This window comes from Bradysia coprophila, unplaced genomic scaffold (genome assembly GCF_014529535.1).
Source record: "Bradysia coprophila strain Holo2 unplaced genomic scaffold, BU_Bcop_v1 contig_646, whole genome shotgun sequence".
Classification (NCBI taxonomy): Eukaryota; Metazoa; Arthropoda; class Insecta; order Diptera; family Sciaridae; genus Bradysia; species Bradysia coprophila.
This window is the reverse complement of record NW_023503885.1, coordinates 1-16,036: the sequence shown is the minus strand read 5'-3', so window position 1 is coordinate 16,036 and position 16,036 is coordinate 1. Positions and strand designations below refer to the sequence as shown.

The following is a 16,036-nucleotide window of genomic DNA, read 5'->3' as shown; positions in this document are numbered from 1 at the left end:
TTTTTGTTTTGTATTTGATATTTTCTCTTGTGTTTTTGTGGTTGTGCATTTTTCATCTTTCATTTTCGAAATTTTCATTTCTTTCTTTCCTTTTACATTATTACAATCACATAATTATGGTAAAAAGCAACCTCTTGCAAACGACCAGTCATCTGTTAAATGCGACGGAATCGACAGAAATAAAGCGATAAATATTAGCTGGGCAAAATGTTAATACTAATGAAGTAAAAGATTTTATCAATCTGCGGAAAATTCAACAGTAACAGATCTGGTACTGGTGGAATGCTTGCCATTTGCAAGAAGGTCAAAACGTCACGAGTGGAACAGTGTTAAAATTTTGTTAATTTAAAGCCGACAGCATCAGCAAAGTTGGTACAAAAAAAGGTTAAATAAAAAAAACGCGCTACGAACTAATCGATTTCATCATTTAGAATAAATAATACTTTTTCAGAGGGTGTTGGAGCGTTGGATTATGCTCTGTTCAGTAAATTTCGGCCATGATCGACTGTATTTAAAAAATTTTCTTTCAGATAAAGTATTTCTGGGTTTTGACGTCATTAACACATTCACGTTTTGGGTCGAATCAGGCATCAAATAATTCCAAGCATTAGATGGATGGATCGTTTGTTATTTTCAATAAACAAATTGAAAAGGGGAATTCATTTGCAATGTTCTATGAACGGAAATTTCTTTCATTCGGATCTTTAATCTTTTAGAAACGATTACTCATCTGTTATCGAAAACGACTAGAAGACTAAGATCTCTGGCTACTTCTTTTGCAAAACGTTTGGTAAACCTAATGAAGAAAAGATTTACCACCAAACGATAATTTAAACAAAAGAAGTAATAGTAATGCAACGACACCTTGGCCGTTAAAGAAATGCCGTCATTCCAGAACTCGCGTCGTGTCTCACTCATCAATCAATAAATTTCTCTTTCCATTCATTTCCTCAACCAGATACGAATCAAAGGAGTTTCGTGAAAATCAAGAAAGTGTGTTCCACAATTCACTGATGAGTCAATCCATTTCGATAATTTTGTTTGTTCTGTTCCGAAAATGATTGGACGACCTAAATGGTTAGCAATAACACTCCAATCATCATTAAACAGAAGGCTCAACACTTCAGTATTCATCTTAATCTAATAAATTAAGCGAAAGCATTAAAAGGCTCTTTGAAGCATTGCGTTCATTGATAGCTACAAAGATATTTGAAACCAACAAAGAATTGAGGATTATCCTCTTTCACGCACATCAAAGTGTTGTGCGTTTCCTCTATTCATACAACATATCCTCTTCTCACCCACTGTTTTCTACGATCAGAACTTAATCTAACTAAAATATTAAATTCGGACCATTCACAATTCATATTCGCTTACGAGTTTACTACCGATGTATTGAACCTGTAACATTTTCATCTTCATCTGCATACAGATTTCACTAGACGCTCGAATTTGTCTCTTCACTTTATCCTACCGATATTAGCAATATAATAACAATGAAAATTTTTTAACTATTTTAAAAACAAACAAATCATTAAACTAGAGACGAACAAAAAGAACATTGAGAAAGAAAAGTACTTACAATCACAATAAAACAAAAATTGATTTAACCCAATTACGAGCGGAAAACAAATCGGTCCGTTCGATTGAACGAAAAAGAAAATTAATTTTGTCTACTACGACAAACGCTCGATTTTTTCTCTTTTATTTTGGCTAAATTGATGATGAATGACATTACGTAAATATTGTCATGTCGCAAAAATCACTGTAAATTTAACATTTTACATTTTATATAGCCGGGAAAAAGCCTAAGCCATGCCATCATAATACAACTCTGCATCAGCAATTCAGTTCTGTCTACTTCCTATTCAGCTGCAACTGTAATCGATGTAGCTCGGCCTCCAACTCTTTAACACGTTGTTCCGAGCTGGACAGTTGATTTTTCAGGTTTTTTATCTCCTCCGTTTGCAGGGTGAATGCTTTGCGTAACTGGAAACGATAAGGAAATTGCAATGTGAGTGTCAAGGTTATACAACAGATATAGAACATTGGGACGCATCGGCATGGAAATAATATCTAACTACGTTACGAGGATACCGCATTATTTCCATGCCCGAAGGTCGATGTACACCATTTTGAAATGTCTGACTTTATCGACATAAATAAAACCACGAAAATGACCTCTGTCACCGTGAACTGCATGAAACGAATGAAGTAAGAGATTTCTTGTATTTAACATTAAGCGACACTTTAAGTGAATGTCGATGTCGATTCAGCATTTTTATTGGAGAAGACTTTCGATTTGGCGATTGCTAGCTATATCTTGAACTGTGAGCCTTCGAAGGTATAGAGCTGACCTAGCGTCAAAAAGCTTTGAAAAAATCCGGAGCTTGTAGAGGATACTTTATGCCACAATTATTTCCAAGCTTTCAAGTTCCAAAATATTAAATCGAAGGTTGCAAATATTAAATCAATTTAGTAAGTAGTAGCTGCTTAGCATGCTAAAGGTCAGCTTATGGTCCGATATATCGCACATATGTCAGGACGCATAACCTGGCCTTAAGGTCAGCTTATGGTCCGATATATCGCACATATGTCAGGACGCATAACCTGGCCTTAAGGTCAGCTTATGGTCCGATATATCGCACATATGTCAGGACGCATAACCTGGCCTTAAGGTCAGCTTATGGTCCGATATATCGCACATATGTCAGGACGCATAACCTGGCCTTAAGGTCAGCTTATGGTCCGATATATCGCACATATGTCAGGACGCATAACCTGGCCTTAAGCTTTTTTATATAGCTCATTAGAAATGTGAAACATTTTGAGTGGATTACAAAAATTTAGAATGGAAATGTGCGGCAGTGCCGCCTTTCACTTTGGGATAGAATATGCATTAAAGGCGCCACTGGATAGCTAGCAGTTGTGTTTTAGATCAAATTGCAAAATGATAAATAAGACTTTCGACACTGGATGACAGAATAAAGGGAAACAGTCTGGTGGCAAGGCATTAGGATGAAAATATCCTCACCAGCATAACTTTCGATTACTAGAGACACTTAGATTCAAACCGTTTGTTCTTCGAACAGTACATATGAGAGACACTCACCTCATTTTCCGAATTGATCAAATTCAGATTCTCCAACGAACTGTTTGTCGAGCTTATCAGATTATTCTGCAAATTAGCGATGTCTTTGATATTAGCACCTTGATGGCCGAATATCGCCTGTAGCTGATGAAATTTGGTGCTTTGATTGGTCGACGTTTTCTGATTTTTATCATTAATCTGTTGCGGCGATAGTCCGGAATGGTTTGTTGTGCCAGAAATGCGAATTTCTTGGAATTGTTGTCGTATTTCTGGTTATCGTTCTCGTTGTTCCCATTGTTTCCGTTATGTACTTGCTTCAGGTTGTTATTGTAATTGGAATCGTTCGTCGATTGCTTGTTGTCATGTTTTTGCTGCTTGTTGTTTTTCAACATAATGCTTTTACCTGGATCAAAAGGGACGAGTGGTGTGTGAATGCAAAAGATTTCATCGAGAAAAAAAACAAAATCGAAAATTACCAGTTTGCATAGACATCATAATGGGCTGGGCATTACGTCCCGATAACCATTCTTGAGCATTCGTTGCTGGAATGTCGGACACGGTGTCTGGATACAAATCGGCTAGAAATAAACCAAAAATGACACACCAGATGATTGACCAGACTCAATTCTAAAATTTACTTTGAAAAAGAGTTGACTTCCTGGCACAATCATTGATATTGGCTCACATATGTTACCAGTTGCGTGTAGCTTATAGAAACGGAACACTTCGCATTGATTGGTATTCAAGCCGCGCTTGGGCATGAAACCGAGTGCTTTCTATTGATTCGAAAACAAATTAGTTAAGAGAGAAGCGAGAGGAGATTCAGGAAAATTTTGTCTTACTTGTGGCTGTCCCGACAGAAATTGATTCAAGTAATAGATGTATGGTTGTTCCTCGACAATCTCGTAATACCTTATGTTCCCATCGCCCTTTCCAGCGAGATAGAGCTAAATCATTAAATGACAATACAGTTCAGCAATTCTGACATTTACATCAAGAAATTGAAGAGCTTCAACTTACGACTTTCGTATCATAATCAAAGTAAGGAGTCACAACACCACTCGAACTGTCCATCACCTCCAATGCTAACGGTTTCTTTAGGTCATGCTGATCCCAGATAGCATATTGTCGATCGGAATGTCGAGAAAATCCTGTCGTTAACACCTTGCCATTATCCAAAAATGTTACCTTCGAACATTTCGAACTCAAGTGACATGTTCCTTCCTGAAACGGATTCATTTTGATTGGGTAAGTCAAACTGACATGGAAAAGAATGAATTCATTACCACTTACCGAAACAACGATTGCAGTTCGTGGTTCTATAATCCTTAACTTACGATCTTTGCTAGTAGTGGCCAGAAGTGACCCATCACGATTTATCGCCAGCGAATAAATCATATCATTATGGCAATTGATTGTTTTAAGTATTTGATCGGTTTGGTTGGACACATCCCAGATTATTATCTGTAAACAAGTTCACGAAATTTGTGAATTCAAAACAACTTCATTTCGATATCGGCAACTTGTTACAGACGGCAAGCATATGACCAGTATTATTATCGACTCAATTATGTACTTCCATCGATCAAAGTATTTTTGTACCAGATGCGAAACAGTGTTTTAATTCAAAAAAAAGTGACAGATTCTGAAAGGGCGTAAATTCACGGCTGTCTTTACCTTTGAATTTGTGTGCACAAAGCATTTTTGTGGAATTAATCATACGAAACAGCTCAACGTAGCATAAGCCGTCAATTGCATGCCGGTTTTTGACCTCCATCTGTTATCGATAACGACGACAAAAATAATGACAAGCTCTGGGTAATTTGATGTCATTTATATAGTAGAATGCATGTTTAACAAAATTGAAGTACAAGATTTGAAATCAACAGATTAAATTCTATTACTTCGTTTATTTTAACATTAAATTTGCTATAAAAGAAACGGTGTCTGGAGCAGTTTCTGAGTCGATAACAGATGAGTTATGTTAATGACAATAATAATTTCACTTACCGATTGATCGAAACCAATACTAATCAAAACATTGTTAGCTGTTGGATGCCATTCAACTTGCAACACTTTTCGCATATGACCTTGAAGTTCCACAAGACTTTCAGTTAAATTGGAAGTCAATCCTTCCGTTGGTATTTCCCAAATTCGAATCTGATCAAAGAAAAGAATTATTTTTCATCAACATCAACGACACCGCGTATATATTCGTTAATGAATGACTTACAGTACAATCGTCGGACGCTGATGCGATAAGATTATCGTTGAATGGATTCCATTTCAAATCGAGAATCTGTCCAGTGTGTCCAATAACTTTGCAGCATTGGAAGTCAATTCGACCAGCCTAACAACGAAACTTTAACTCTATCGAACATTGAATTTATGATTGTCAAACCATACCTGGCTCAACGGGATTACAACGAACGCTGTATCGGCCACTATAGCCAACAGTATTGGATTGACTGCACAGAAATTGCCATCGTTCCCGCTGCGAACAACACTGATGTCGGTGTAGCAGCTCTCTTTACGGGACGATTGACCGTAGATGTGGCGGAATTTCGATGGTCGAACACCTCGAAACCATAAGCTGAGGGAAAATGTGTTGAGTTATTGGCTTGGTAAAAAGATTACCTCAAAACATTAGAACTAAAAATTTATTGGGAGAATCTGAGGGATTGATGTAACGATGGGAGAGTGTGTTATGGAAAGTGTTGTCGGAACTTTTGATCGACTAAGTCTGGTCCATATCCAAGAGGTATTGCTTTGTAGAATCTTTTTCGACGTGAAATGAAGAGATCATTAACAAACATTATGTAGGATATGAAAAAAAGCTCCGGACACATTAACTCTCAGACATTGCTCTTTCTTGACGTCTAACAGGGTTCTTTGACAACCCATAAAATTGAATCTCCAGCACGACAGTTGAATGACAGATGGATCGCAGACCACTTTTACAGAGGAAAGTGGATTAATCGCAAAATAAAAAGTATTGATTATTTAGTCTCTGTATGAGGTATGACGATTCGTTTTATGGTCTGAGAATATTTTGCCCATGTGACTATAGTCTCTTGCTTTATAATCCTTGGACATAGTTTCCTTCAACGTCGACAAACAAAAACATTACAATTAAGGACATAAACACAAAAATTGGCTTTGTTAGAAGAGACCACAATTAACATAAATAGACCAATTGAAACCCTATAAACTACAGAAAAGTGACCGACTATAATGGAAATTAATGATACGTGATTTTGTTGGAAGTGAATAGAAAGTCTGTGAAGTACTAAGAGTTTCAATTTTATTGTCCTTTTTACGGAAAACGATGAACAGTGGACTGTATACTAATCAGAAAAATGATAACAGATGGCGTTGCTTCCGCTCTGTAAGATCAGTGCAGCGACATCTCTTATCATTTTTTTAAACTAACATAATTGAGCTGTAAGCAAGCTAGAACAGCTACAAAGATTAGAACGAACTTAAATATAATTTGATGGACATGTGTGGATAAGCTAAAATTAATTAACAACATAAAAATGAATGTAAATTTTGTTTACCTGTGAGTTTGTCATCGTATTCTAATTTTGATAAAATGCCAATTCAAAAAAAATCAGTTCAGGTCCATTTAGAGTATCATGCGATTGGTTTTTTTTTTAAATTGTATGATGAAAAACGTTGAAATGAATAAAAAGAAAATTTATTGAGTTTTTTCTTTAAATAAATTTTTGTATGGATAACGTAGACGCAGTACGTTGAATTAAAGATGTTATAACTAACTAACACGACAACATCAGTTCACTAAAAAAAATAAAAGAAAAGAAAAAAATCAAAAAAAGCGAAAGAACAAAAAATAATTGCAGTAAAGTTTAGCAGCAACTTGAACACTCGATTTCTTTGATTCGTAACTGACCCATCATTTTCAGTCAATAAACATTACTTTGCAAGTGCCGAAACACCCTTGAAAGCAGGGGTCTCTACATAGTAACAAGAATATGAGGCAATAAATTGGAGAAATTACGATTTTCACGCTATAGGTCAACGTAGAACTTGACAATTTTATAATTTTCTTATGTAAGTTCTTCGTACAAAATGTGTACAAAAGTTTATTAGAGAGTTTGCGCAAATGACGTATAACTTGTAAGTCTCATACAATAAGTCCTGGAATGTTACTTATAATTTCCGACTTATAAGTTTACTTACAAGTTATACGTCGTTTGCGCAAAGTTTCTATTGACTGTTAAGGCGTAATCGCACTTCACTGTTTTGGATCTCCGGATCTCCGTGCTAGTAATACTCATTGCGCATTATGAAAACGGAGATCTAAAACGGTGAAGCACACGGAGATATTTATGACGAGATAGAAGGAAATCGAATTCGGATCAGTAATGTTTATTTGCCTTGCAAGATCTGGCAAAATTAATATGAAACATTTCAATGACAAGTACTGCTAGGCAAGTTATAAATAGCTGATATTTTGACTTTTTCCCCTTATCATAACAGTCTACAAAAGTTTTGCGTCAGTATAATTATAAGTGAAAATCGCAATCTCTCCTTAGCCATTTCTTAACATTTTCATAGCTTTGACGTAAAATGGATATTAACTGAGTTCGACCGGTAAGTCTCATGCATCACGAAGCAAATAAATGGGATCAAGTGACCTCTAAACTTTACTGTAAATATAAAAACAAAATCTACTTTGAGCTTTATTGCTAGGTAATTCAGAAATATATAATCCAAAAGTAATTAGAGAAGGAAAGCTGTTGATTCTAGAAGTTTTATATTCAGGACTTACAACTATTACAACTACTAACAATTGTCCGAAGAGCAATGCTTATTTTGCTGACAATTTGTTATTAAAAACTTAAAAGTTACGCTGCGTCAGGTTTTCAGTGAAAACGTAACTTTAGTAATATCATGAGACTAAGCCAATAAAAAATATTATCGTATTTACATCACCCTTCAGGACACGAGGTCGTCAGATACATATAACTCAATCCAAACAAAATGTATACCAAAACAAAATCATTTTCGCTCGCTGAAATTAATGGCCTACATTTGAAAGTTTCACACTATACAGTCGACCTCATTAAAATTTGGACATGAACTTGCTTCAGCTGTTTTTCAGCTCGTCCACTCGTGCATTAAAAAGCTCTTATACGTAAGTACAGACACTTTAAATAGGTGAAATAGTCACACGCACGCAAGTGTTCGTGGTAAAACCGTATGAAGATTTTAGCTGTTTAATTTGTAAGAAAGGACCAGCTGATACAAATTCAAGTCTAAATTTCACTGACGTTTACTGTATTTTCGCTCATAAATTTTTACAAAAATCCCTTTTGAAAAATGCAAGACTACAGATGTGTTATATTTCAATAAAAATAGATTTGTTTATGACATTTTGACCAGTTGAGCTCTCAGAGCTCGTGAAACACTGCTACAAATAAATCGATTTTTTATTGAAAGCTTACATACTTGTGGCCATTATTGTCGTCTTACATTACATACGAAACTCGCAAATGTAGGCATTTCAACGAAGTATCGATTGCTCTTAATGAGTGTTCGTATTTTTCCTCCCAGCTTTATGCTTTATTTCAACAAATTTATGTATTAGCTCTTAACTATGAAGAATCCATTTCTACCCAAAAATGACCGACGCGACAAGTATGTTATAAAAGGGAGAACCAGTATGGACAAACATGTAGCAAACAAATACATATAATATAACAAGAAGTTCGTTTTTTTTAACAACAAATCGCAACACTCAGCAATTGACCGACAACATTTCGTAGAAAATCCAAGTTTTTTTTAACAAACGCTCCAGTAGAAAAGAAAATAAATTTTAATAAATAAATTGCAAAGTAACGAAAAAAAAATCATATTTTTTATCATTAAATTAATATTTAATAACAAATGTGTTTTGAGTCTAGTTTATTAGCAAAAAGAAAAAATAAATAAAATAAATTTCACTCCGCAGATTGGCTATACAGAAAAATTTCGGGTTGTTTAATTTAGAAAGAGATTAATGACCGCGCACAAATTGAATCGCAAGAAAAAAATAAATTATTTATTGCTCAGCGAAACCGCAAAATAATAGCAAACGTGAAAAGGCGTTTCGCTGGTGTACTGGTCGATTCCGTGAAGATGGTTCACATTGTTGTCGATTCAATAATAATAATTAATAAATGAGCGTATCAGTGACCGCACAATTAATTAAATTTTTTGTGTAATAACCAGCACCACAAAATTGGTATTATACAAAGTCAAAGGTCGGTCATAAAGTAAAATTTCGTTTTGTGATTATGAAGTTTTACTAATTCGCAAGACTTTGCTTATGAGCCACAGGTAAGAGTATACTTCTTAGGTTAATAAAGATTTGAGAAAGAGGAGTGTTGACATGTTTATGGTAAAAGAAGAGATTTTTAAACGGACGAGTCTAGTTTATTAAACGTATTTGTGAGATTTTTGAACGAACCACAGCTGACCATTTTTCCGGTACCGGTTTTGAATTGCACGTATACATCACTGCACATACAGACACGAAGGTAAAATTGTCACACACTGATTGTGTGCATAACATAGAAAGTCCTTTCCAAGAATATTCTATCGTGTTCAAACCTTCGTCATTTTTGTTTCTCTTTAAAAATGACTGATACAAAAAAAAACGTCTCGTCTGCTATCGACAACGACACCTAGAATGAGCGTTGAGCTGGTGTCCTCTTCTACTATGGAATTTGTATGGAAAAAATGTTGAAGTAACTTTGTACTTTTCACAAATGAAGTAACAGATTTGTTGCGATACACTTCTGCGGTTTCCGCATATTTTTTCTATAAAGAGAAGACCGAGGCGCTGTAAACTCATAAAATATGATTTGTTGTTGCATCGGGCACAGCTCAATTTTTAACGACGTAATTATTTCAGAAATCTATCACCTAAATTATAAAACTTGTTGCGTGATACGCATACAAATCATTTCCATTAATCAATTGGTCTGCATACTGTGTACGAAGTTGTTGATGCATTTTAATTGATTTGTGACAAGTACGTGATTGATGTCTCAATCCAATATATCATCGGAGCTCTTTAAAATTAAAACAAATAATATTTTCGAGTGATTGCTTTATTATGCATAGTGCTGCGCTATGGACTGCTGCGGCATATGTGTATATATAAATGAGACGTTACATATGGTAAATGTTATGAAATATTTTTAATTCTTTTTTGACCGAACTAATAAAATGTTTTTAATCGAACCAAATGCGGTTCGGAGTCAGAATAATTGATTCATGCATTGGTAAACGATTTTAAGGAACAGCGTTAGGTAATGCCTTGTAGACATGAAATTAAATTTAAATCAATTAATTCCGATTTCGATTCATGTAATTACCATTTAATTAACGAACATATCAACAGTTCCTTATCTACGCTAACCTGACTCGAACAGCAAAACTACAACATGAAAGTACACCGAATATATTTTCGTACAACACTTGTTCGTTGTGTTGATACATTGTTGGCTTCGCATTCGAGCAATTTAAAAGGAAATGAAATTATTTATTAAAACATTTTTGAGGAATGTCGAAGGCACTACATACATATGGTTATGGTATAAGGTGATTGCAGTGCCGGATTAAGCTTATCTGCTAATTCTAAAGTCGAAGTATTAACAATCTACTTTAATCTGGTTGACTCATAGCCGGTGCAAGCGGCATTGGTCATTGACTTTCTGAGTGATAAGGAATTTCAGACTTTTTTCGGAAGTCAAGTTTAACTGTCGACAACTCTTGCGCTATTTCAATTTCATCTTCTTCGTTTAAGATTATTTTGAGTAGTTTAGACATCAGTTTTGACATTAGGTTTATAAATAAAGGGCTCATGAACATGTCGTGCTAAGGTAATACAAAAGTCATTCGAAATGTAGAGAACTCGGCAATAGTCCGGAGGTCAAGCCGGAGGTGGAATGGTTTCTAAAGTGTCAATAGTGTCAATATCTTTCCTAACCTTTGATTTGACCTGTTGAGAGATTTACCAAGAAATACCCATTGTCACTTGCGGCATTTCATTTCATTTCATTTCAGTTTCAGTACGGCACTGGACTTTACTTTATTTTTTGATTTTTTTGGTTTTGACAGTACCCCTTCTTCAATTCATTGTCTGTTTATTTATCGGATCAGATTACCAACAAAATTCCATCCGGAAAAAATTTCCTTATTTTAGCAGGAAATTGAAATTGTATGACATTACTGTTCAATTAGCTGATCAACTAAATGACCGTTTAAAAATGGCAACAAGGTCTGTTAAAATGATCGCCTGATGTTTGATACAAAATCTTTTACTTCATGACTCGCTTCATGAGTTAAGTAAACCAAGAGGGTATTCATTTCAAAATAATCCCAAAAAAATCGCTAGAACTCGGTGACCCCTAGAAGAAAACACCAACCCAGAAATAATCGCTAATTTTAGTCATTGTTGTCTATAAGAGAATGACTATCCGATTCTGAAAGACCGGACTATTCAAATTTTGATCGCACTTCCAGTGCGAAATTGTTCAATTTGACAAAAATCAATAGGTATGACCGTGCCTTATATAAAGCGCACAAAATCTTATTCAAAATCACTCAAACCCGAAAAAAGAGCACCAAACCAAACATTAAAATTTGAGGAAAAATGTTTTACTTGCATATCTTCCATCCGTAACGACCATATTGTACAATAACTCTGTAACTGCTTGTAGATGTACTTTATGTATGTATATCGTTACTTATTAACGCTGGATAATTGTAAACATTTCTTCAAGCGGAAACGTAAATATGTAAAAAGAGATTTTTGTTGGAAAAAAACAACTGATATTTGTGGCATTTCCTCGACTATATCTCTGGCGCGCAAAAATTCCGTAAAAAAAAACACACAAGAACGGCAATGCTTTTGTATCAGCAACTTAATTATTGTTACAGTTCGGTTATGGTGAAAATGTGTAACACTAAGATGCAAAACAAAAACACAAAAAAAATTGATTGTGTAATAACAGTGGCAGTTGGCAGTCGTTTATGCTGATTTTCTGATGCCATTTTTCTTTTGGTTATTTTCAATTTTTTGTTTTCGTTTTAAACTAATTTCTTCATTATGTCTAGACATTAACTTTACATTTTTTTTTTCTTCAAATGCTTTACATTATCAGACCAACCATTGAATATATACGTATCATGAATTTCCTATCAGGTAATCGGTTTGTACGCTACGAAGTATAAAACGCATGAAATTCGCTTGGCTTCGTTATGTGTGCGCTTTTGTCTTAACCGGAAAATAGAGAAGCTCATGCCCATTGGTGCGTCTAAACGGAATAATAACAGAAAGAAATTGTTTCGGTTTAAGTTAATGAAATAATTAGCAGACATGTCGATTGTGTGGAATAGAAAGATTGATTCAAATAGAAAATTGGAAAAGTCGCTGAATAAAGCAAGCGACTTTCATGCATACATACCACACAAATTCGTGGGAGTTTGATGGATGCAGTTGAACATTCGTCTTCGAATCAAGACTGTCAAAAAAATTGAAATACCTCCCTCCAAGTATAAAAATTGCTCAGTAAAATAGACTGACCTACCTTAAGCAGGTATCTAGCGGCATTATAGATATTCTCGCAAACATTTGTGTCAGATTGACAAACATAAAATCAAGCAGAACTGACTGTTCAGACTGTTAGATGCTAGCAGCGAGACTGTCAAGTCAATAGATGAAGATGTTAATATTGGATTTGTGGAAAGAAAATGTGAAATTTAGTCGTGGAAAAAGAAACGTTAATTTGACAGGACACAACCATCGAATTTCGTATTCGAGAGTTCGATGGCAATGCTGATAGGACCTGACGTTTGTGAAGACATTTTAGAACTTCACAGTTCTTCTAACTTTTCCACAACAAGGAGCGAAGTTTTAAATAAATCAACCGTTTGCGTCCGCTTTTAAAGGAAGCGTGACAGTTGCATTGAATGTTTTGTTTCAGCCAGAGCCTATTTTAAGGAAATTAAATTTCCAAAAATTCTCAAATTTTTCCATCACTTTTCGTCATTTCATCTAAAAACACAACAGATTGCATCGTAAATGTTGTTTTTACTGCCTTTTTAGTTGTTTTTCATGTCTTTGAGCTTAACTGATTACTTCGGAAGAATTTTTGAATTTGGAAATTTGGGAATTAAATTTTTGGAAATTAAATTCTTTAAAGCCCTGGCTTCAGCACCGAGCGATACATACTATTTTTACATTGTCATTCATTGAAACTGATAAGTTCTATTAAACACATTCGATCGACGAATAAATCATGTTTAGAACCAGCATATACGAAGATTACAATTCCCATGCAGCGGGAAGAGATGTCAGTTAAACATAGACAAATTCTTATCAGCTGTGACACTCATATAAAACTGCTCATATCCATCGTTACACTGCTTTACCACTATCATTCGAATGCGTGTAAGGTCTCTTCGAAGGTTTTGTCTGCAATTAAAACGTCATGCAAAGTTTTCAAGGAACGAAGTTCTCTTGAAGTGCTTGTTAACCTGTCACAGACGTCAAGCATATGACCAGTATTATTATCGGTCGGGTCTATTACTTTCATCGATTTACTCGGTAGATTTCAAATCTTGTACTTCCTTTTTTTAACATGCGTTTTGCTATACAAAGGGCCATAATACCCAGCTTGTCATTACTTTTGTCGTCGATATCGATAACCAAATTCAATAAAAATAAGGCCATTAATTACTGTAATTCATACTATAACGTGATAGCGTCTACTGTTAACGTTTCGTTCATTATTTATTTTCGCTTACACTAGTGTCAAGTGAAAAAGAAATCCAGGTTGATTATACTGCTGGTATACGAAAAGTGGAAAAGTACTCTTTTCGTAATCGAATCACCACAAATACATTAAAAAATTCCTTATCAATCCGAAATGTAGACACTTACAAATTCCGACAACAAAAACAAATTCGAAAACTCGAATGCATTTCAAGTAATTTCTTTAATGGCTCAGGTCATGGTGTATGTGTGGCCCAGGTATAATTAGTAAATTACATGGCGATAGTGAATATATCGGGGCACATATGAACAATTGTCCATACCGAGTCTAACAATGTATAAGAGCAAGTACCAATGAAAGTCATTTAGAAAGATCTCATCATCAAACACACTCCATATTTATTGAACGTTGTTCAATTTTACATTTTGCGAAAACGCACATATTGAACTCAATAAAAATGAAAAGTAATTAACTGTAAAGAAAAAATCGCAAAAAATAGCAAACAAAGTGAAATATTGCGAGCAAATAATCATAAACATAATTTCCCAATTAAGATTGTGTTTGGTAAACAGCTAATATTTGATTTTATCTGCGCTCTTGAGTTATATATATTAAGTATGATATCTGAGGTATAGACATAAATTGCTCTGAGCAAATCATCGAATATTAAAGAACCGAAACAACGACGGTATACCACCTTACTTAACTGTTTTCCTAGTGAAGATTATCGTTTAAATAATTTTAAAGAGCACAAATATTGAATTGGAATTACGTATGCGAATCCAGCCAATAATATGAATAAAATTTTGAATGCAATTGAACCTTTGAGAGGTGCGAAATGTATCGTGATGTATATTCGTTAAATCTGTTACTTCGTTTGTTTGATACGAGATCTTCTAGTTCAGTTCTTAAGCTGAAATCGCACTTCACTCCGTGTACTCATCGTTTACGTTAGTTGAAAGAGAAAGCAGTTTTCATTGTTTCTTGTAAAGCGGAGACGTAAATGAATAAGTGCGCTTCGTGCCTTATATCATAAATTTTTGAGAATCTACTCGGACTAATCGCTTATACACCTGGCATCGTTCTCGATAACAGATTAAAGGTTAAGTGAAATGGAAATAAAGTAAAGTGAAACTATTTTCTAATCGAGATTTTGATGAGAAGCAAACTTGAAGCAGAGTTTTTTTCTTAAATTAGATTTTTAAGCTTTTCCATAAATATTTTCTAAAATTTGTAATTTATATTTCTGCACGTAATCTGGTGGTGTGTATTCTATAGTTTTGTAGCATTTGAAATTTCGAACCTGGAATAGGTGGCTTGCAGAAAGGGTAAATACTGCAAACAATCAGTAAACCTAGGTTAGAAAATAGTAAATTCCAACAAGAGCGAAATTTTGCGACCAGAGCGAAGCGAAACAAAAACATCAATTAGCCATTAACATTTTTAAAAACAAAAACAAAGTGACATCTTCGGTGGAGAAAATTTATATTTCTGTTGTCATCAGACTAAATATCAACAAAACGACATTTTCATCCGTGCGGCGTGAATAACCTCATTTTTTTATCTCAAATGCGGCGAGAAGATGCCGTTTCTTCATGCTCTCTCTGAAGACAATTCCGGACAGAAACAATAGTTCTCGCGAAATTGCCATAACAGAACACGAAAATAGCTATTTAAAGTTCGGATGTGGCGATGAGGCCACATTGGAATGACACTTGGCTTCTATGGAAGAGAATGTGAGAGAGTTACATACAAATTCTCTCACATTCTCTCCCATAGAAGCCAACTGTCATTGCAATGTTTCTTTTATCTCGCCACAGGCGTATTTCTGGCTGTGGCGCTTTATAGAGTTGAGTAGACCTCCCTGTTTTTCATGATTTTTTCTGATGCGATGTTTCTGTCGATTGTGGTAGGGCAATTTGACAAACTGTATCAAAATAGTTATTTATGCGATCGAATGATAAATCTTTTTTTTTAGACTATAGACGTATAGATTGTCTATCAAAGCCGTAGTTTTACTGAGTTGAGAAAAGACAATTTTTTCAACTTGGGAAAGTAGACTCGCCGAAATTATTACCGAAATTTCGTAAAAGGTTGAATCAAGTTGAGAACAGTGCTGACATTACATTAAAAATGCCTGTTTCAAATAATG

General features: G+C 34.8%; 1 pseudogene; it reads right to left on the bottom strand.

Annotated features, from left to right (window-relative positions):
* Positions 1 to 562: 562 nt before the first annotated feature.
* LOC119083432 lies at positions 563 to 5,684 on the bottom strand (annotated as a pseudogene).
* Between the last annotated feature and the right edge of the window lie 10,352 nt (positions 5,685 to 16,036).